General features: G+C 35.4%; 1 protein-coding gene and 1 pseudogene across 26 annotated transcripts in view; both read left to right on the forward strand.

The window, feature by feature from the left end:
• ZBTB20 (zinc finger and BTB domain containing 20) overlaps positions 1 to 23,508 on the forward strand; it is a 736,649-nt gene that overhangs the window by 322,507 nt on the left and 390,634 nt on the right. For 4 of the 26 annotated variants that reach the window (XM_016137774.2, XM_016137780.2, XM_016137778.2 and 1 more), the window contains exon 1: positions 208 to 17,553. The exons of 21 other annotated variants lie outside the window; for them this stretch is intronic. The gene's annotated coding sequence lies outside the window, so the exon portion shown is untranslated. Of the gene's footprint in view, positions 1 to 207; positions 18,126 to 23,508 lie in introns of those variants that run through there. One more of the 26 variants, XM_016137773.2, reaches the window with a different exon arrangement.
• Positions 23,337 to 23,454, forward strand: LOC118602133 (annotated as a pseudogene).

The raw sequence follows: 23,508 nt of genomic DNA on the forward strand, positions 1-23,508 counted from the left end.
TTAAAGGATGAGTCATGTGATTCTCCAGAGGTAAATCTGTCTAAACTGTTTATATGTGAATAATCTAAGCAATTTTTTTAAAGATGTATGCTACCATCTTTGTAATATTTAAGCCAGTCTCCACCAAAGCCTTGGATGTATATTAGAAAATGCATCTCAGTTTAGTGCTCCACTCCAGCAAAAAAAAAAAAAAAACCTCTTTTCTTTTTCCTCTCTCTTTCAACAATCTTCTACTGTTAAGTCTTTTTCTGCTTTTCTCTTCATTTAGCAGTTATTTTATATCAATACAAATCTTAAAGTAGACTTTATTAAAATACATATTGTTTCTTCATCTGTAAAACAAGGGATTGGTTTTGATGATCTTAAAGTCCCTATGGGAAGACTGTGATCTATCTGTGTTTTTTATGGATAGCCCGTTTCATTAAGAAAAAATATGTACAGTAATCTGTAACCAACACACATCATGACAGTCATTGACGTAGAACATTTTTATCTGGAAATTCAAGTCTGATCTTATTCATTACAGATTTTTTTTTAATTTAATAAATTGCCTCAAAGAAAGATATTAACTTTACGTTTTTGTGTATATGTGATTTGCCTGTGTAGAGGAGCTGTATAAATCTACCTACCTTGAAGATCTAAGTACATAATCAATGGGTGTTTATTGGAAAATTTATACTAAGTAACTGAATACCTGGGACTTTGACTAATTCAAGTCCCAAAAACAATGACTGAAATGCTAGAGAGAAGATCTGTTTATTTAAAAAGTACTGAAGTATATATTCTGTCTTCCCAAATGTCCTTAACTCTTGATTTTTAAACCCCATTCACCTCAACCATTTCTCCCTCACAGCACACTATATCATACTAAACTCAGCCCCCTATATTTGTTATGGTATGCATATTTGTTACAGAACAGTACAGATTATTAGCTTTCAGGATCATAATCTATGCTAAAGGAATTAAAGTGTTTTAGTATTAGGATTTTTGGAAATTCTTTTATATCTTTTATACTCTTTAGTATTCAGTGTTTTATTGCAATATTTGCAGAACCAAATGGGCCAATTTCCACTGATCCTGGCCACCCATTCTCCTAAACCTTGAATTATATGCCAACTAGTTACTCCTTAAAAATTTACTGAGTGTCATAAAGCTAAAAGGAGCTAGTTAAAAGAAAAACATGTTCCCTACCATCTAGGAACTCATAGAAACAGGTGGGTTGGTAATAAATTGGAATGTTAACAATGCCTTCTGGGTTGTTGGAAGGGTTAATAAATGAGTAAAGAAAACTGTAATTATATGGTACTGTGAAAGCCTACACCACACTCAGATATATGCATTCTGTCCTTCCAAAGATAAGGTGTAAATGGTGTTAAAGCAAATAAAACAGTGAGACTCTGGAATATACAGGTGGAATTTACAATGACCACTCTTCACTCCAGATACTGAAATTCTGAAGTCCTGAGACCCTGAATGGCCTTAGGTCGGGGTACAGCTGGTAGTGGTAGGAAGTGGAAAAAGCAACGCACTTAAGAGTCTCATTATACCTGCTTTTCTAAATGTAGGTGCATGGGGATAACTACATTTTTTATCCTCCTAGTAATTCAATGCCCTGGGATATATTTCTTCAGCGCAATAGTTCTATTAATCATCAGTTTATCATTTGTTGATTTTGTTTACAAATAGGGTATTGTGTTCTTCTGTTTTCAAACCTACTGTCAAATGAATACTCATATATGATATTAAAGTAGCAAAAAATAAATAACCATCTTTTACATATCCTGACATTGGAGTGTTATCTTCAAAAAGAAAAATCAGTCTTCATTTGGTTTTCAAAAGTAGATTCCATTTCTAGAGAATAGAGTCAGCATTTCTACTCGTTTTTCTCAGTTCTTCTCATTTGCTAATTAATCTAAAATCTCTTTAGGCTCCTGAGAACTTTATTTCTTCACCTGTATTGATGGACTAAGTCCGCTGACCTCCTGTGATCATGAAGATTAATGGTTTTGTTGTTGAAAAGCCCAATAGCTGAAAAGAATCAAAGGAACTGAGAAGTTTTTCTTATCCTTTTTAATGATGCAGCAGCTGTAGATTTTTAATCATGACCAGTGAAAGTGATTAACTAGGTGATTTGATCACATCATCGTCATTTTGCTATTGGACTTCTGATTTAAGTTATTGTTTTAATCCATCTATTTAAGAATTCATGTATTTAGGTACTGAATTGTCTTTGGGTCAATCCTTAAAACTCTATTATTCTGTGAATAGCGATAAGAAAGTTACCAGAAGTACAGACAGAGGATCTTTACTATTATAGCATAGTATATATGTGCCAAATATAACATTTACATGCCAGATCAATTGCCACTGAAGTTCATTATACTGACAATTGACTTAGGAAAAAAATGACTAGTAATATATTATATAAACATTTATTTTAAAGAGAAAATATGATAGTTTTATCCTACTTGATAAAATATGAAAACTAGTCTTAGAAAATTGGAGCATTTCTATTTACAAACTGTATAACCTGTTAAATACCCTCATATACTCTCTTTGCCCTCTTTATTTTCATCCTCAATTTGCTGTGGATCGCAAGTGCCTGAAGAACTCCAGCATCCCCAAAAGGAACTTTGTCTTCAAATCTTGGCACTCTAATTTTCACTCCTTTCTACTCCACCAACTTGGGACTTGTGATTTCAGGAATATACTGAACAGTGGGGTCTGAAAATAATTACCGTCTGCATTAGTTTCCCATGGTTGCTTTAACAAATTACTACAAACTTGTTCACTTAAAACATCAGAAATTTACTCTCTCACAATTCTGGAGGCCAGAAGTCCAAAGTCAATATCACTGGGCTGAAATCAAGATTTTAGCCGGGCTATGTTTCTTCTGGAGGCTGTAGGGGAGAATGTGTTTCCTTGCCTATTCCAGCTTCTAGTGGTTGCCAACATTTCTTGGCTTGTGGCTGCATCACCTCACTTCAATCTCTGCCTTTATGGTAACAATGACTTTTCTGCCTAAGTCTATGTGAAATCTTCCTCTTCTGAAGATACATGTGAGTGCACTTAGGGCCCCTCTAGATATTCCAGGAAAATCTCCCCATCTCAAAATCCTTAACTTAATTACATCTGCCAAGTTCTTTTCTGCTATCAAAGGTAACATTCATTGGTTTCAGGGATCAGGACATAGAAATCATTCGGGGGAACATTGTTCAGCCTAACACACCACCTTAACCTATGCACCTACTCTCCATCTCCTGCCTTGTCTTTCCTTTTTCATTTCTACTAGCACCTTCAGCGAGACCAAGAAAGTATGAGAACTGTCCGAAGACTTCACTTTCCTATCTACTCTTCGTACTTTAAATGGTGCAATTAGACAAGTGATGTAACAGATCCAAGCAGTAAGACTTTATAGGATTGTATGTGGTTAGGTCCTTGAGCAATGGTGTGCAGATTTGTCTATTTTCTTTGGCCTGGTTCACATAATTTCCATCTTAATTCTAAGGACACATGCTCGAAGAGACCCAATTCTGCCTTCCTAAATGTTACCCTTTCTCCATTGTTGTTCCTAAGGCAAGGAGAATCCAATGGCTCAATCACATGTCAACTTCCTGTCACACTCCATTCAGGAAAACTGTATTCCAAAGCCATGGGTCTTGGGTATTGATTCTTATGCAACATAATGAAGAGGGACATCGCAGAAAGGTGGTTGTGGGGAGAACATCTGGAAGAAATAAATTTCCTAGGATCAAAGGCCTCCGTGTGCAGCCAGAGGGTCCTCAGGGTGCTCCTCAGAGCAAACAAACAATTCTCTTGATGAGTCACTGTAATTTTCTTCTGCCAAAAGCCCACATGTGTTGCAAGATTTCAAGGAACGGGGTGGAGTAAGGGGAGAGAAGGAAAATTAAAGAAGGAAACAAAAGTGATTTTAAAAGGACCTTAACCATGTGAATAAAAGACATTTCAACATGATTACAGTCCTTTAATATATCTATCATCCTCAACATTGTATCACTTACATTGCCTTGCCCCAGAGTAAAACTAAGTATAACAGGATATTTTTTAAAACACGCACACACAAAAAAACAACAATGGAAGGAAAAGATGTTGGAGAAGGATACGACACTCTGAAACAACATACTTTTTTTTTTTTTTTTGCTCTAAAACATGAAAATTGGTGGAGGAGAGTGAAGCCCAGGACTATGTCCCGAACCCTAGCCAGTGGCATTTTACTGAGAGAAAAAAAAGTTACTTATGAATCAGTACAGCTATGCTTTGTTCTGCATGAGTGTTTTAATAGAGCGAGTGTAATATAAGGATCAGGTGGGCTCGTGGGAATGGAACAAAAGGTTTTGTAAAATTAAAGCAAAATAATTATAGCTCTAGGTGCAAAGCGAGCATACTCCAGCAGTTGATAGCAAGGACCTGCTCAGAATGGAGATGGGAGGGGGCATGCTGGAAGTTTTTTTTTTAATTTTTTTATTCACTAACAAAGGCTTTTAATAGGTAACAGTTGTAAAGCATCTTTGAAAGTAATTAATGCACCCACACAAAAATTTATTAAAATGAAAATTTAAGGAATTGTCTAAAATGAATTAATTAACAAAAAAAAAAGAACATCATGCCTTTCTTATTTTTTTAAAGAGGGAGAGAAGGTTAAGCAAAGCAGATTTTTATGAGATTGCATTTTTAAATGCTCTTGGTTTACTTCGTATCTGAATAGCCCTAAAATAGAGAGTTGGCGGGATTTATTATTATCCACCCCCTTTGGAAATATTAAATTGGGACAGACATAAAATGGGAAATAATTTGCTGTGCATGAGCCTCAAAGCCCCTTAAAATTATGATATCTCCTTATAAAATGACCAAAGTTTTTAATAAGTTTTCTGGGACCTGTAGGAAATAGAATGTGGTTTTCGGAAAAAAGGAAGGAGGTGTTTTTTTTCACGTGGGCTTCTCCATCTTGCATTGCTCTTAACCAAGCTGCTAGAACTATGCTTCCTGTTGTGGCCTCGTGGAATACAAAAGGAAAGCTGCGAAGTGTGGTGTTAGTAATTTTTACCTCAATGTATTTTCTGTCTCTACGGGGGAAAAAAATTAACTGCATTTATCTTGCTTCTACAAGGACTTTTAATCACTATATTTGCTTTTCCTCCTATTTTCTTTTGTATTATTTCATACTGTGATGAAATTATAAAGTAGAATATGTATAACCTGCTGAGAATTTACCCTTTACTATGAGAATCATTTCCAGTTGAGTACAAAAGTATTTATTTTCAGCATGTTGTTGTTATACCTCACAAAGTTTTAGGTTCCGAACTTGAGTAATTCCTCAGAGGTCAAGTTCTCTAAATCTACCATGCTGCAAAAAAATAACTGGAAATCGCCCTCTTTCTTCCAATAGTTTTTTGTTCTGTCAAGACCAGAATCTGGCTGTGTAAAAAATGTAAATAAGAAAGAAAATTAATTTTGGAAGATATATTTGAAAGACAGCTCTGGTGATACCATATAAAAATACATAATTCTAGTTTTGCAAATAATTTCCTTTAAGTGTGCAGTTATAAGACAACTTGTGTGTGTAGTGGTGAAAGCACACCCTAGTATTTTGAATATGTTTGCTTGGAGTTTCTTTGTCTCCTTGTCATTATCTCTTACATGGCCATTAATATTGTGCCTTTAAAATCCTTTTGACCATTGTCAGATTTTTCTTTTTCATTTTCAAGACGTTGGATTTAGTTGGTATGTGTTATGTAGTACTGTTGAGTACGGTATTCTAGCCTGTGAGGGAAAAGCGTATTTGTAGGGCAACTTGGTGAGAAGACTCTGCACTTAAGTAGATGCACATTTTTCATGATCTTTGTCTTTCAGTTCTATATTATTTTACTTTCTCTGTGGAAATGACTGAAAAAAGGAAAACAAGGGGAAAAAATTTGTTTTCACAATAGTGGCTCCTGTTCCAGCTCTTTACTATGTCATTTAAACTGTTGTATCCATTGACCACTGAGCTGGAACGGTATACGACTTTTATATTGCTGCTATAACAAATGACCACAAACTTATCAGCTTATAACACCATAAATTTATTATTACATAATTCTGTAGATCAGAAATTTATGTTGGCCCAACTGTTTTCTCGGATCCAGGTTTTACAAGACCAAAATCAAGGTGTCAGACGGCTGGGTTATTAACTGGAGGCTCTGGGAAGAATCTGTTTCCAAGCTCACTTAGGCCTTGTGGCTGTGGGACTAATACTTCCATTTCTTTGCTGGCTGTGAGCTGGAAGCTATCCTTAGCTTCTTGCATGCGAGGTCCAATATCTCAGAACCAGCAAGAGTGCCTTGAATTATTGTCACATTTTGAATCTCTCTGACTTCCCCTCTACTGTATCTCTTTTCCAAATTCCAGCCAGAAAAAGTTTTCTACCTTCAAGGTAATTAGATTTGGCTTGCCTGATAACCTAGGATTCTCTCCCTAGTATAAGGTCTATAACCTTAATTACATACACAGAGTCCCTGTCATGTAACATTTTGCTATATAATGAAGGTTCTGGGTATTAGAGAGTGAACATTTTTGGTGTGTAATCATTTTGCCTACCACAAATGAATTCTAGAAGAATGAGTAAGGTCCATTATATATTTCTAGAGTACTCTGAGTGTGTGTGTGTGTGTGTGTGTGTGTGTGTGTGTGTGTGTGTGCGTGTGTGAGTGTGTGTATTGCTCTGGAAGTAGAAGAAAATACTCATACTCAGTTTAAATACTTACAATATCTATTAGTATGTTTTCTCCTAAAAAATTAAACATGTATCCTTACATATCTCATTGAACTTGTTTAAGAGCATTTTTTTCCTTCAATTGATAAATAGAACAACTAGGGCACAGGAAAAACCAAGCCAACTAGTATTGCCTGAGCTAGACTGAGTTTTTCTGACTTACGTACAGATTTTATTCCCCAACACCTTTTTATTCTCCACAGATCATGCTGGAACCAGAGTAGTAGTCCAACTGGAAAAGGGAAGTAAGACCAAGTGAACTGGAAATGGGATTACTAAAACATTAGCAGAGGTGATTTACATGGAAGGCTGAGATAAATGCAGTTATAACTTACCAAGAAATAGGAAAATCTCAAGTCTCTCACTGGTATGTAAGAGAGTGTGATCTGATAAGTGAAGGCATGACACAAGGCATAGTGAAATTGGTCAGATAGATGGCAGCATTTTGATCCAGGGGTTGGCAAGGCAGGCTAAGGATCCAAGTTGAATAAGGGCTTGAGTTTACAGCAGAAATTAAAGACAAAGGTTCTAGCACCCCAAGGAAAGGGACCAGAAATAAATCTTTTGAGAAGGTTGAAGAAAGGGCTAAGAAGGTAAAAGGAAACAAGGTCAAAGGGAAATAAGGGAAAAGAACTGAGGCCAAAGTTGTCTACCCTTCACAATTTTGCTCAAGGTAGGTTCTGGTGTCTGGGATATAAGGGTTGCTCTGGATATTAAGAGAGAAATATAGGTAAATTCACTAGCTTATAACATCTGTTATACCCATTCCTTAAAGAAGAAATTAGCTTATGTCAGCAATCTTGTTTTAATCTGCTATATCTCAGTTCTTTTTTTTAAGGGATTTTCCAGCTAAAAGACTGACTGACTTCTAAATAAAAATGAGATATAAGGATAATCGAATCGTAAAACTTTAGCAATAACGAAATTTGGGTCTCTAATTGCAACAGAAGTTTGAAAATACATTCATTATATTTTTAAAAAGTTAGTTTTTACTTCTAATTTAATAAATTTGATTGAAGTGATCACTTATAAACTAATGGGAAGGATAGTTGAAGTAGATCTATATTTTTTTCTCAGAATATGTTCTTCTATGCTGTTCCTGTTATTTATTTATTTGATTTATAAATTACTTGTCAATATGTGCCACTACTAAACACAGTATTGTTTTCTAATCAGGCGAGTAAACACATTAATTCACACACATATACTATATAGAGAGAGTATGCATAACATATGCAGTGCACACTTAAATATATCTATGTAGTCTTCTAAAATAGCTAATATACTTTCTGTTTCACCATATTCTATCCACAAATTCCATGTGGGAAACAAATATTATGGATAGGAACTCATTTGAGAGTGTGCAGTGATATTCTCATTTTTAAAGTAAGGACAACATGGGTGCTTAATTAAGTTCTGTGTAATGAACATTTTTTCTGTGAGTATAGGATAGCATAAAAATTCTTGGGTAACTATCAAAATTCCTGAGTTTTTGTGTTTGCTTTGCTATATGTTAGACATGATATTAAGTATATCATTTAATATTAAGTCTTTATTTTCCAAGTGAGGAAACAACCTCAGTTTCCTCACTTAGAAAATAAAGACATTTCTTTTATTTACTTTGTAGAGTTGATGTCCAAATCAGATGAGCTAAAGATACCTTAAGGCATTTAAAGATTATGAAATACTATGAAAAACATCGTTATGTTTTAAACAAATACAAACAATTCTCATTATTACAGATAAGGCATAGTTTGTATCCTAAAATCTATGCAATTTACTGAACATGCTGAAATTAGTTTATTCTGTGTGTGTGTGTGTGTGTGTGTCTAACCAAGTCTCCATGTCGTTTATGTCTGACGAGTTGCTGTTCACAATACCAAGTAGTGCTGGTTTTCAATGCTATTGTATGTTAGAGCTCATGTTCAAAACCAGGACGATATTAGATGTCAGTGTGCGATCAAAGGCAATTAACAGCCAGGAATGTAAAATGAATGATTAAAATATGCAGAATCACTATAATATTTATATCTTGCTGTATACTTATTTTTGTTAATTAAATAGTTCATTATTGAAGTTACAGATTTTCTTCTTCAAAATTCTAAAAATATTGAAAAGAGTCAGAATTTCAGGGTTGATTTAGAGATAAAGGACACCCTTTTTTATGGATGTTTGTTGGTGGGTTGATTGGTTGGTTTTAGATCCCATTTCAATTTTTCCATGTCCCTTTTCTTACCCCTTCGTTTTGGCGTGGTCACTATTCTAGAGCTAGTGATTCTTTCCATTGAGCTAGTGGATGGCTAGAGAGTACAGGGACCAGTTCAGAGTTTATATGAGCACTTTGAAAATGTATACAAATATACTTTTTCTGTATGTATATGCATATTTACACACATACTTTATATGTATTTGTCAATGTTCCCTTTCTCTCTTGGAGATGTTTTTAACTTTCATTTATTCTCAAAGGGACACTTGGACCTGCTGAATTACAGATATTGATGCCTAAATAAGCATCGATTGAAGGAGAACTTTTCCTCCCCCACTCCCTTTTCAGCTATTTCAGTTGTGTCCCAAACATTTATTTGGGTTTGGGTAGTTAGTAGAGAAGGAAGATTAGAGGACCTGCCAGCGGGAAGAGGGATGAGAGAGTAGTACCCCTAGAAACGGCTTTCTCTTTCTTTCCTTCTTTCTGACTTTCTTGACTTCTTGTTTTCTTGCTTTTATGCTCAGCTGCTTTGTTTTTTTATGCTCAATTCCTTTACTTCTTGCTTTTCTTCCCACCCTCCCTCTTTCCTTTCCTCTCTCCCATTTTCCCTCCTTCCTTCCTTTTTTCTTTTTCTTTTCAAGTACTCTTCAGAGGAGAAAGTTTAAGCAAGCATAATTTTTAATGCTGTGACATTATCCCTTTCCTCATTCACTTCTCATTTCCCTTCCTATCGATGTGAGTTTATTCATTTTACTATTTTCTCAGTCTTGAGAGTATTCTTTCTTATCCATCAGAAGTAGCAATGCTCTGCACGGTCATATCTATAGCAGCAATCATTTAGAAATCAGTGGAAGGTAATAGCCACATGAAAAATACTCCTTACCTTCCTTTTCAACATTTTAGCTCCCTACTTAAGCATTGTCATCGAAGCTAAAATTTCCCCCAATTAATAAATAAAACAAATAATTAAATTGAGTTGTGAATTAACATAGAGCTAGATGAAATTAAACAGCAATTCTTCTATTTAGTGGTATAATTGAGTTATTTTTAGAGATGTGGACAGGGCCATCTCCAATTTCTATGAAGAATAGAAAAAGATTATAGTTTTGACTGTCTCAAGCAAAAACTTCTTATTACCATGAAGAGTGAATAACTCTCTTCACTTTTTCATTTCATTGAAGAATATGTTTGTATCATCATTAATATTTTTGGGAGAATGAGTTTGAGAAAGGAAGAAAAAGATGATTCTGTTATGGATTTCTTTTGGCAGTTCAAAATGTTGCTATGCAGAGTTTTCCCTATGCTCTATTCTTGTAGGATTTGAATTTTCCAGTTGGATTGACTTGGCTTTCAAAAAGTCAAGATAATTTTTCTTTCCCCCATATTAACTTGATAATTGGCTGAATGAAATGTTAAGTACAATTAGGAGCGGTAGAATTTTAAAGCTATTTAATACAACAAACAAACTTTATGGGCTATTTTATTCCTTTTTTTTTTTTTTTTTTTTGGTAGCTTCTCCAGAGAACATTGTATAAAGTTATAGCTTCCTATTCCATGAAGTATTTCTTCCTTGACCTACCTGCCATAACTGCTTAGCTTTTGCTTAAGGAAGAAAAAAGTTTCCAATTCCACTATTGAATCCTTTTAAAGAAAAATCAAGGTACAGTCTTTCTTTTTCACACAAAAGCATTCAGAGCACTAGTTTTAAAGAGAGCTTAATTCTTGCACTAGATGTTTTAAACTCTATTCTTGTTCAGAACTCGAGAATGCAACCCTCTCTTGTCTGTCTTACAGCCTGCCAGACTGTTTATCATTTTCAAATTGTTTTACTCTCAATGCCAGCTAACCTTCTCATCTTCCCTCTACTACTGTTTCCACACCTTTTCTCTTACTCTTGCTTTGTCTCAGTCTTCTTTCTACTTTCTCCTCATATTCCTTATACTTAGAATTGTCTGTATCTTTTCATCTTAGAATGAATGCCTCTTAATTCTGATCTAGACTCATATCCCATTTCTTAATAGTTGTCTTCTAAATAAGTAGCCTCTTCTCTACTAATAACTTCTCTTGGTAAGCACTCCACACTCACTGGGCTACATATTTTAAACAAACAAACAAAAATAAATTCACACTCATCTGCTTTGCTAGTCAAAGCACTTCTTAGAGGTTGGGAACTTTTTGATGTCTTCTGTAGAGTACTTATCACTTTGTCTTCTTAGTAAAGGTGGCAATAGCCTATTGCATTAGCAAAAATTAAAAACTGTGTGTTCCATGTATTTTAGTCATCTAGATGCCACTCAAACATCAATTGGTTTATTTACTTAAAGCATATTAATGGCACTTTTCCTGCAGTGAATCTTGTATTTTTAAACCTTCTTAAATGGTATTCTAAACAAGACGATTCCCTGACCATCATTCCTGTATTAGTTTTCTAGGGCTGCTGTAACAAAGTACCACAAACTGGGTATCTTAAACAACAAAAAGGTATTATGTGAGAGTTCTGGTGGCTAGAAAAGATTAAGGTGTCAGCAGGGTTGGTTTCTTTCGAGGGTTGTAATTGGGATCTGTTCTATGCTACTTCCTAACTTCCGTGGTTTGCTGGCAATCTTTGGTGTTTCTTGGCTTGTAGAAGTTTCTTTCTTACCTCCATTTTTACCTTCGCATTGTGTTCTCCCTGTGTACATGTCTGTGCTCAAATCCCCCCTTTTTGTAAGGATATCAGTTATATTGGATGAGGGGCCCACTCTACTCCAGTATGACCTCATCCTTACCAATTACACCTGCAACAGCCCTATTTCCAAATAAGGTCAGATTCTAAGCACTGGGGGTTAGAACATTAACATATAAATTTTGAGAAAATGCAATTTAACCCATAATGATTATGAACATGATTTTTTGAGTAGAGTTCTACCACCTTGATTTCTGCGGGACTCAATTATGGACATGTTTGCAAGCTGTACATAGTTCTCAGCCTCAGATACTGCATTCTGTTCCTTTTCATTCTGACTTGCAGAGTGGTTATATCATATAGTTGTTATTGTGCTTTTCACTGGAGGTATCCCCTCTTCCCATCTAGCATGAGTGGAAGGTCCAGGTAACTGACGTTACTGTGTCTTAAGGAAGAATATATTGGTTCTAGCTAAAGTCTTACTGATGAATAAAGACGAGTTTGGGCAATCACTTGTACTTTATGGCAAGTTTTTATTTCTCAAGGGCTCTATTTTCTCTTTTCTGAATTCTTGACCGTGTGAAATAAAGATAGGCCTATGAGCGGATAGGAGAATGCTGGATAATTGAGGTATTACTATATTATTTTCTTATGACATATGAAAACTAAAGAAATATGTTTGATAAAAATATTAGAAATTGAATTACCTAACAGTTGCCCAAGATTTTACCCACTGACATAGGAAAATCAGAGCCCTCCTTAGAATCCTGTAAGGTGTGAAATTTGAGTAGAAAATAATTATGCTTTTGTGTGATTTGTATATTGTCTTATCACACTGAGGTCATTCAATAAATATAATATTAGCATAAAATTGTATTGAAATAAAATGAGTGGGTAGGGAAATGTGCACATTTAGTTCTTAGCAGGTCATTTTCCAGAGCAAGATAAGGTGCTGACCTGCCAGGAGAGGCCCCTGTGGCTCTCAGGGCACCTTGCTGATGAGCCGCTCTGCGGTTCCAGTTTTGGCAGGCTTAGCCAAACTGGCTCTTTGATCCTTGGAGTGGCTCCTGCCACGGGGAGCGCTTCTGTTTGTTTTGCTCCTCCCTTCGGTCATTACTCCCACCTGGCACTATAGGACAAAAAAAAATGAGAGGCGGGAGAGGGTTGTGAGGAGACACAAAGGAACACGATTCTGCCAAGTAGGAAAAGCTGCTTAAATAGTTCTGGTTCTAAAGCACATGTCACATTACTGCCAACCTATTAGTGAATACATTTTATTTTCTATATCATTCAACAGCTATGCTAAATATCACTTTTCCTGATTCTGCTTTTTCATTACCGGGGTTTTGGATCCACCATAAATTGCAGCCAGCAATAGATATAACAGTTAGTGTTGGTCCTTGTCTTCTAATAATCTTTTTTCTTAAGCATCTGAATATGCTTGCAAACATTTACTCCATCTTATGCCACTATATTTGAAAATCAAATATAGTGGCTTATGTTGGTCAAATTTTTTTTTTACATTGTATGAAATTTTTGTTGAAAAATCCTAATAGATTTTGCAACAGTCTCTCCATTTCAATAACTATTTGATGAAAATGTAAACACAACTGTGCCCATTTTATAGCTGAAAAAGTAGAGACACTGAGGTGGTAAATATCTTATTTGGGAGTGTTAGTGTCATTACAGTGTCATTATACTGACTCGATACTGGTAGTATCGTCTGGATGCTCTGAGTTTTAGGGCTTTAGCACATACTCTATGATATAATCAAAACACCTGCTCCACATTATCTTGATAATGTCATTTAGGTGTCATAGATAAGAAGACAGAAACTTTAGACACAGGGACATATTAAATGACTTGTAGCAAATCATACAGCAAGGTCACAGGAAAGCCGATAAGGTTCTAGACTCCTTTATTCTGTGAACTAGCCGTGACTAATTTTCTGACAAGAAACATTTTTCTCCTTCAAGGATTCCCAATTTTCAAAGTTGTGAAGGTTGGAGGCTTTCACTGAGAAAACAATGCCTCAGGGGACAAGGAACTTTTGAGAAAATTTAAGGTTTTTTAACCTCAACCTAGTGTAGCCCAATGTATTAATCACCACTTAACTATTTCAGAAAATTTGATTTCTAAAATTCTTGTTTAGACAGAATTCTAAATTTGAAAGTGGATTTAAATCACCTTTTCCCTTCTTTATTACCTAGTTATCACTTAGTAAAACACTTAGGAATTAAATATTTACATATATATGTAAAAATGCTTAAGTTTGGAAACTGTAAAGTATATGGAATTTAAATAATTGGGAAAAAGTAGTAAAAAATATCATGAACTTTGAAATATTTCTGTAATAACTTCTGCTTATCATCATTTTCAACCAGAAGAGGAAACTTCCCATAGAATGTTGGAGACCCAGACAATTAGTTAATAAGGAAGAAAGGACCCAACCAGGTCAAAGGTTTACTAGGCTGTTGCCACCAGTGCAGGTATCTTCGGGAAAAGAGTACATGAAGTAGTCTTCTATCCTTTCCCTCCTACCAGTTAGGATCTCTCGTGGAGAAATATCAGATTCTAGAATGCTCTAGCTGCCCAGGATATCCCACTTAGGTTAGTGTGGCTCAGGCAGTGCCTATATTGGTTAACTCATCTGCTAGTTTTCCCATACAAAACTGATCTCAGCCAGAGGCCATAGGATAAATACCAATGATGGAGGGTCCAGGCAGTTCCTTATGCCAAAGGGATCCCCAAAGGAGAAATTTCACATACACATTCAAATAAATGAGAAGTGTCTTTGTGAAGCCTCTCCAGTGACTCTTCCGTGAAGAAATATCTCATTTTACCTAGACCAACTTTATCAACATCGGTAAATGTGTGTTCCACTAGTATTTGTTCCATACTTTCGGTCAAGAACTGGAGATGGCTGGATTTAATTAAGGGTAAAAAAGAAGAGAGTATGTGGAGAGGGCCTCAGAATGCCTGAAGTTGGAGGATGCTGGTAGTTAGCCGGTAGTTAAAGTGAGCAGCATCGGATTATCTGAGGAGAGTGTATGGTTATGCTGAGTGGTGGCATTTCCAGTGAATCCCAAATAAGCTTCTCCATCTCCACTAAATGAAATGTACTATCGTATTAATCACATGGAAAAGTAAGAATTTTTTCTATTATTAACTCGTAAATTCCTATGTCATTTATCTCTATTTCGTCTGTCAGCTCTGTTTTCTGAAACACAGACATTTCAGCTATATTATTAATATTCTCAAAGGAAATTCTACCAGACTACCAAGTGCAATTTACTTTAGCTAAGACTTATTTATATTTATTGTCTAAGGCAGGCTTAGATAATATATTTGTCGTTTGGTCCAGAAATAGTAAATCTTAGTTATATATGATAAGCTTTAACTTTGAATACTTCAAACACCATATACTTTACACCTATTCTGGGCTGGTTTCTATGCTATGCACCTTATATACATTTTCTCCTTCAATTTTCACAAGAAACCATTTTAGAGATGAGAAAAGTGAGCCTCAGAGAACCTGATTGATTTGACCAAAGATATAACAGATAGGAAGTGGCCAAGCCAAGATTCAAATGTAAGCCTTTTTGACTCGAAGTACTCCTCCCCACTATTTAAAGAGCTATCTCATGCCACTTCTAAAGATGTAAAATAGGAGTCTGTGTAGTTTTAATAAGGGAGAAGGGGGCTGCCATAGCATGTGATTCTGCTATGCAATTTGCAGGAGCATTTACTGACTCCAAAAGAGCCTTTTTGGGGAGAATTAGAGGTATCATTTCTTTTCCTCAACATTTCACCCTTAGTACCATGTAAGTCTCTGGCTAGAGTTATATGTGTGACCAATAAATGGATGTATATTTTCCCCATCCTAATGGCCATGCAGATGTGATTTATCTTATGGTACATTGAAAATAGAAGCTATACAAGTATGTACATATTAAAAGAAAATAAATGGGCTAGAAAAAAAGCAAAAAGGCAGCACATGTCATGAGTGCTTCCTATTTGCCTGAAACACACTGAAAGTAAGAAACATACATTGTCACCATTTGTCCCAGTTCTGGAGATGCTGCATACTTTTCTGATGATGTCAGAATATTATGGTTTGGGGGAATATTTTTTTCTTAAGAAATTGATTTTTAAATCCTGTAATGTTTACCCTTATGGATCTGAAAGTATCATGCTTTAACTACCATAGTTCCCAAATGGTAATCTTACTCTAGTAAGAGTTTTAGAAAGGGTTCAAAGATTTGCCTCTCTCTACCAATGGTATCCTACCAATGATATTTCAATGCCACCTTTAGAAACAGTCTATGCATCACTTCTAGTAGCCCTGCCTCATACTTTTAGGCATATTTGTGTCATTGTTCTTGCTATATTGTATTATAGTTTTCTATTTAGATGTATATTTTCTCTTTTAAAGTCTAGTGACTAAACTGTGAGCTTCTTGAAGATAAGAGTTGTGCTTTATTCACCTCTTGGTACGCAGTATTATTTACTTCCTAGGATAGAGTAGGTAGGTACTCAGTGCACATGTTTCCAATTATTTAATGAACTTGTAGCCACACACATGAAAACACACACACACACATTTCATCAGGGATGTGAATAAAATTTTCTGTGTATTAGCATGTTCCTCAAGTGCTTGTGAAGTTTTAACATTGCTTATGAACAGATTGTTATGTTTCTGCCTGCTCTTGTCACTTTGAGGGAAATTGTCTAAACTTTGCAAAAACATTTTTTTTTTAACCTGTTTGTATCTTTGTTTTTACTCTGAGTATCACTTTTACACATGGACTCAAGTGTGCTGTCAAGCATTGATTACTTGGTCGAACCACACAGGTAGTGTTATAAATCTTTATTTGTGTACTGTTCGGTGACTTTGTTCAAGCACATTATCTGTGTGTTTAAAAAAATAAAAGTACTTGGATAATGTCAGTTAACTGGAAAACTCTTATTTAAAAAAAAATCTCAGCATTTAATACAGTGCTTGACATACAGTTGGGATTCAATAAATGTGGAATACATGAACGAATCAGCCATTATTGTTAGCTGTGTTGAGGATGAGGTATGAGATTTTTTTTTTTTTAAGAGAAAAGGAAACTACATGAAATGCCCAGTATCAAACAGCAGAATTAGAATAAATCTGATACTCATAATTCTTACCTCTGTGTTTCTAGGCTGTTACACAGGCTCACTGAGAAGTGTCGTGTATGTCTGATTTCTCAACTTCACCCTGCAGTAAACTTTTGCAATCTGGAGGCTAGAGACCTCTTTTGTAAATGTTGTCTGCCCGATGACTGTGTTGGCACTGAGGAGACCTTAGCAGATAAAGTGGAGGAACATATGGCTCCCATCTGAATACAAATTGGTGGACATAGCGTGGTAATTCAGCTGAGATGTCCTCTATATTATAAACTGAAAGAGTATGATTAGAGGTGTTTATAAACGGCATCTGAATTCCCCCCACACCCTTCCCCACCCCCTTTCCACTGTAGTTTTATCGGCCTGAATCATAGCCATCTAGCGTCCCAGTCTCACTGTGTTATTTGTTAAAATGGCCAGCGAGAGGAATTATTAATTAAAGCTAACAAATCACCCTGACGAGCTGTGCCCTGGCGTGGCTGAAGGTTGATTGGCGAAAGTGTTCTTCTTTAGAGAAAAGACTTTTTGTGCTTGTGACGCAGTCAGGGACGGATTATTGAATATTCAAGTTAGAAGAAAAATCACAGGACAAGCAAATTGAGTATTTACTGGCAAATAATTGCTCTCTTAAGCTGTGGCTCTCTTCCTAAATTCTTAACATTCCCGAGGGTTAGAAAGAAACACAGAAAAAATGCATCGGTACAGAGTACATTTCAAAAAATATATATAGACTGATGTTTCAGACTTGTGCAGGTAAGTGTGATTGTGTGTGTATGGAAAGTGAAAGGACAAGGGGAAGCAAGGGAAAGATGGGGGAAATTTTTAATATGGTGAGTTTTTAAAATCAAGTTGTTGTTTATTGGAATACTGCGTGGCGTATTTCTAAGTTGACTGAGAAATTACTTTTAGTGCTGCATTTATTGTGAAAGTTAGAGCAACAAGGAGGGAGGGTTTTCTCAGTTACTTTATGTCTTTATCAGCAGAAGAATATATTAATATATAAACTTTGTTGGATATATGTATTAAATTATCACTTGATTTAAGGCTCTTGAATTATTCTCAACACTGTTAATTATAAACTGTCTTGATAGTGTCCCAAAAACATTTGGGTACAAGTATTGCATTTATTTTTTAAAGTAAACTCTGTTTTACGTTAGGACTAAGCCAGTTCTTTTTCAGAATTTCTAAAGGGACATTACAGTTTTGGAATACGTAGTTACTTAGACTTCGGGCTTCTGTAATATCCAGAGTGTCCTTATTGTCAATTGTGTAGTCTTTTTACATGAAATGTCGGTCAGACTACTGAGTATTGTGGACATTCTAAGGTAAGTGAAACTAGTTTAGAGGCTTTTCCAAAACCAAATTTAGATACATAAATATATAAGTCTGAAAACAAAGTCTCATTCTATAGATAAAATGCACACACCAAGAAGCAGAGATACTCTCCTAAGTACAGCTAGATTTTGTGAACAGCATTATCAAAACACATATATCCACTGAGGATAAATTTTATATCCTATGAAAACCTGGAAAAAGTGCTTTTATCGACAACAAACTGTTTTTGAAATGAGAATAATTGGCTGATGAAATAGCATTTTAGAGTTGTAATAACTATGAATAATATGGATTTAAAACAGAGGCATAAACATAATTTAAAATAAATTAACTAATTAATAATTGTAAAGTACTTTAATGATAAAGCAGCTACATGATAGTAATAATAATAGGAATAATCAAAAAGGAAAATCTGGCAATCACCCAGAAATTAAATCACACTGTCATAAGGTTTTAGAGAATCAGAATTTTAAAATAAATGTATATAAAACTTATATTTTACCTTCTAATCTATTTCTTGAATTATGCAGCATTATGCTGGTTAAGATTCTTTCTTACTATATCCTATTTTATTTAAAAAATACAGTTTGCCTTACTATGTAGAATATAGCTCATAAAAAAGTTTAGAAAATGTATTTTTGAAAGTTTTAATTTCCACTGGATCACATTTTGTCCTCAGCTTTTAAGAGGAAGCCTCCTTAAAGTTTCTTGTGACTATTTGAGGGCACAATTTTGTCCATTATTTTGAAATAGCAAAAGGGGCATTTAAAACATGTGTTCAGAGACTAAACCATCTGCCTGCTTTATTATGAATACCGCAAAATTATGAGGACTTGGAAAGACTCAAAAATTGAACCAGAGTTCTATGCAAGATTTAAAAATAATACAGCACTTTGATGTTTAAAAGTGTTTTGTAACCAGTTACTTTTGCTAAGTATTTCATTGGTCTTCGGTGGTAGAATAGTAGCATTGCATCCTTTTAATATATAGGGAATGAACAGTAACATGTAGTTGAGTGGCATGAACCTATGGCAAGTTAGTGGTAATATTTGCTCTCTGATTTAACACACCAAATTTAAATACCTTTTGGAGTTTGAGAATGACTTGTCAATAGTGAAACTAGCAGTGAATTGGAGAAACGTTATAAAACGGTGACTGCTGAAACAAAAATGAAGTCCAGCTGCTAACTTCTGGACTGTCTACAAATGAGTTGCAAGAGACGCAAGGAGGTCAGACTAAAAGCACTTCCATAATCCAGCTGAGATATAATGGAAGAACGAATAGGTTATTGGTTGGCTATGCTGGGGGCAGGTGGGTGGGGGGGGACAAAAATATTAGCATTACTTTGCAGTAGTCTAGGGCAATACTATATTCCTTTGGTTTCTGAAAGGATACAAGATCCAGAAATTAAAACTAGGTCCCAAACATAATAATATTTCAGCTCAGAGCAGTCATATAAAGACAGTCAAGATGAGTATCATTGTGAAGATGTCGAGTGCCCAATTACAGTTCTTCTAACCTACCCGAGTTTTACTAGAGTTAGACTAAGACTAGCTGGAGCACTATCAGAGGAAATGCAGAAAATACTAAACCCAGACTAAACCCTGCCCGGAGATAAGCTTTTGGTGTTGAGATTACTTATCGCTATTTGCTGCTTAATGAAAATTATTTTTTAAAAGGAAAATAATAATGAAGACAAAGGACTGAGGTGTTTAGTTTGAAGATTATAGGTAAAAAGGCGTATATGTACATATACATGTATATATATTTGAAATACATAGATGTAAATGATACAGATGCATACATAACTTTTTTAAAAAAATCTTTTCAATATTGTACATTTTGTTAGGCTGATGAAGCCTAGGACTTTTTTGGACAGTCTAAAGAATAACACAGCTTTTAACACAGCAATAGTTGGCTTTCAGAACTGAAAGATGTCAGAATAATGATCTGTGATGAAAATACCTATATTTAATTTCATGTGGATCTTCTCGTAGTGGTGTTTGAATTTTATGCCTCTTTTAATTGCAGTAATTAAGTGAACCTAATAGCCCAAAGCCTACAAATACCTCCAGTTTTTGAGGGGGTTAGTTTTTATTTTATATTTTTGACGTGTTTCATATATATATTCCTAATACACACACACACACACACACACACTTATTGTTTTCTTCCTTTATTTCTGCTACCTTGTTCTAGTGAGATAATTGAAATGGTTGAAAAAGAAATAGATAATACAGTAAGATATATGGATTAGAAGTAGATATGAAAGATGAACAAAATAAAACGAAACAATAAACAAGGGCAAGGATACAAAAATGAAGTCTGGAGTGAGGTCAGGACACAAACCACATTCAGTAAAGTGCTACGCATTTGCCTTTAAACTTTCTTGCAGCCAAGTGGAAGAGAAAACCATGACAAGTTATGCAAGTTACAGCATTCATAAGAATAATAAAATATTTTCCATCATTCATTAACTAAAGCTCTTGAAAAAAGTGACAGACTCTGAGTTTTTAGAGAACTCAATGCTGAGACGACACCCATTGAAAATAATTGTAGGCTGCAGAGACCAAAAGGTCAGGGAGGAGCAGAAACAGTACCTTCCCTGGGACATGCATGGAGGAGTAGACTTTCAATCCCAGGGGATAAGTATCAGGGGGAGAGGAGCAATGATATTGGCAAGACAGAGATCTTATGGAAAATAGGAAGTCCAAGAGGGAATTCTAAAAATTGTTTAATATAAATATATACATACATTTTTATCATAAATCAAAGATTTAGAAGGCATCTCCTGTTATAATAGCTATTAAAACACATTTTTTTCTCAAATAAATCTCTTGAGTCAACATTGCTTCCCTAAGTTGTTTGTGAAACATTGCTGCACTGCTGCCATTCCTTTTACTTTAAACGCACTGTGAAATTTTTTTAAAAACCCTTTTTGGCTGGAAATGTAGTGTTTCTTGCCCTGGCATCTTCCCTTGTTTCATTTTCAAAAGTCTTAGCAAACTGTATGGTCTTTTTCACAGGTAATTTTCATGTTTAAGCGACGTTGAATATGCTAGTTTTTCTCTATATTGAAAAGGTGAAGCATAAAGATTTCTTTTGCATTACCTTTGTAACCCAACCCATAGTAAGTAGTCCAAGGACCACCTGTAGCAGAATTACCTAAGGTGCTTGTCAAAAGGAAGATTCCTGGATCCCATTCCAGAATTTCTGAATTAGAAGTTCTGAGGATAGAGCCGGGAGATCTGCAGTTTAGGAAGCTGCCAGGGTTTGTTATGCACACTAAAGTCTGAAAACCACCGTTTCAAGATTGTGACTTTAAATTTTCTAGTATATGAACATAAAATGGTAGAATTTCTATACCACAGTTAGTACAGATTTATATTCAAACTAACCAAAACGCTAATGTTTGTTCAATATAAGTAATGATTGCCCACTAATAAAACTGGAAAGATTGGGCTTAGAAGAACACTCTGCATTGCAGAAAACATTCCTTAATTTTTTTAGCTAGCATTTTTAACTATCTTTCATTGAAAACTACAATATGCTAAGTCATATGTTGGGGCTGGGTACTAGAGATACAAAGATGAAAAAGAAAACATCAGTCTGTTGTCTGAAAAACCTCATAATCTAGGATAATTTATTATTACTAGGATATTATTGTCTCGATACTAGGATGAGTATGAATTGCCACATAATCTCCTTTTGAATGAAGCTCAAGATTTCCATTGTATTATGTCAGTATAAGTAGACACTTGTTGATAGCAGTTTCATAATGGGAAGACCCTGCTGCAATTTGGAAGCTGCAAAACATAAGAAACCCTGTGTAGGGTCCTCCTTCTATCCCTCAGTGAGAGAAAGCATGTGACAAGACTGGGATGGGAGGTGTCATGGGTCCCTCCGATTTCCTTTCTCTCATCATCAATCATTAATGTGTTACCAGGATCCTTTTTGAGAAGAGGATAGAAATGTGTGGGTGCACCTGACATTGTGAAGACTTGCAAGTCTCTTCCCACTGCCCCTCTGGGAGCTCAGCTGACTTGTAGGAAATGCTGGAGCCTATATGGCAGCAGCATCCCTAATTGGCAGGTGGGACTCACTCTGCCCCCAAGTCTCAGCAGTGCCAGAACTTGGCTATCAACAGGCTAGAAGTGACATACTGTGTGTGAAGGAATTTGTTTGGTAGCAGCCATGAGAAGCAGGATGAGAGCTCAGAATTTCATGGGTGATTCATGTTTTCTTGGAAAAGTACTGGAGACACCCACCCCCTATTATTTCCAGAATAATATGAGAAATATTATAAAAACTTTTATATCTTTTTTTTCTTTCCTTCCCTTCTCTTCACCACATATTTATTGAGTATTTAGAAGCATGCCATTTTCTAGGAACTAGGAATACAGTGGTGAATAAAATAGTCTCTACTTTTATGATCTATATTAGGTATGAATATATTAGGATATATAATATATTAAGGTAGAGAAGGAATAAAATTACTAAGTATAAAGTGTAAAGTAATAAAATATAAATGTAAAAATAATAAGCTTTATTTTGGAGACATTGCTTACTGCATTCCCAATTACTTCCAATTATATTCATGTTATTTTATAATGTGTGTATGTATGAGTGTGTATAAATATATGTTTCTTGATGTATTAATAAACTTCTCTGGGGAACATACCAGTCAATTCAGGGCACTCTTTGTTGTGGGAAGCTCTTTCTCTTGGGGGCCTGTACATAATGTAAGGGGAGAAACAAAGTGTGAAAAGATTATTCTTTTTTTTCTCTTTACTTGTTCTAGTATGTGTGTGTACTGTTTGGGTGTTTGTTGTTGTTTAACAGAATGCTAGTGTTCAGGATTTCCAGGGGTCTAAGAGGTTGATAAGTTATGGGGTCAGTATTCAAGGGACTAAAGCAGAGAAGACAACTAGCAATAGCATGTGGCTTTGATAAGGTTCTGTGGAGGACAGAGTAAAGAGTACTGTACAGTCCTTGAATAGATGAGAGTGTAGAGTAACATGAAAGGTTTCCAGATGAAGTTATATTTTAACTGAGACTGACACCTAATAGGAAAAACAAAACAAAAAGAAATTCTTAAAGTTCTAATTTTTAGCTGATTGCCTAACTAATATGTGCCCTCGTGAAAATATTGCGGACAATAGGACAATATATATATATTTTTTTTAAAGAAAGGAGAGGCAGTGTACGGCCATGCTACCCTGAACAAGCCGGATCCAGTCTGATCTCAGAAGCTAAGCAGGGTCAGCCCTGGTTAGTACTTGGATGGGAGACCACCTAGGAAGACCAGAATTGTAAGCTGGCAAGGCCTTTGCAATCTGTGAGGGTTACCTTGCCTAAAAAGGAGGGGGGGCG

The sequence above is a fragment of the Rousettus aegyptiacus genome, unplaced genomic scaffold (assembly GCF_014176215.1).
Source record: "Rousettus aegyptiacus isolate mRouAeg1 unplaced genomic scaffold, mRouAeg1.p scaffold_m13_p_4, whole genome shotgun sequence".
Lineage (NCBI taxonomy): Eukaryota > Metazoa > Chordata > Mammalia > Chiroptera > Pteropodidae > Rousettus > Rousettus aegyptiacus.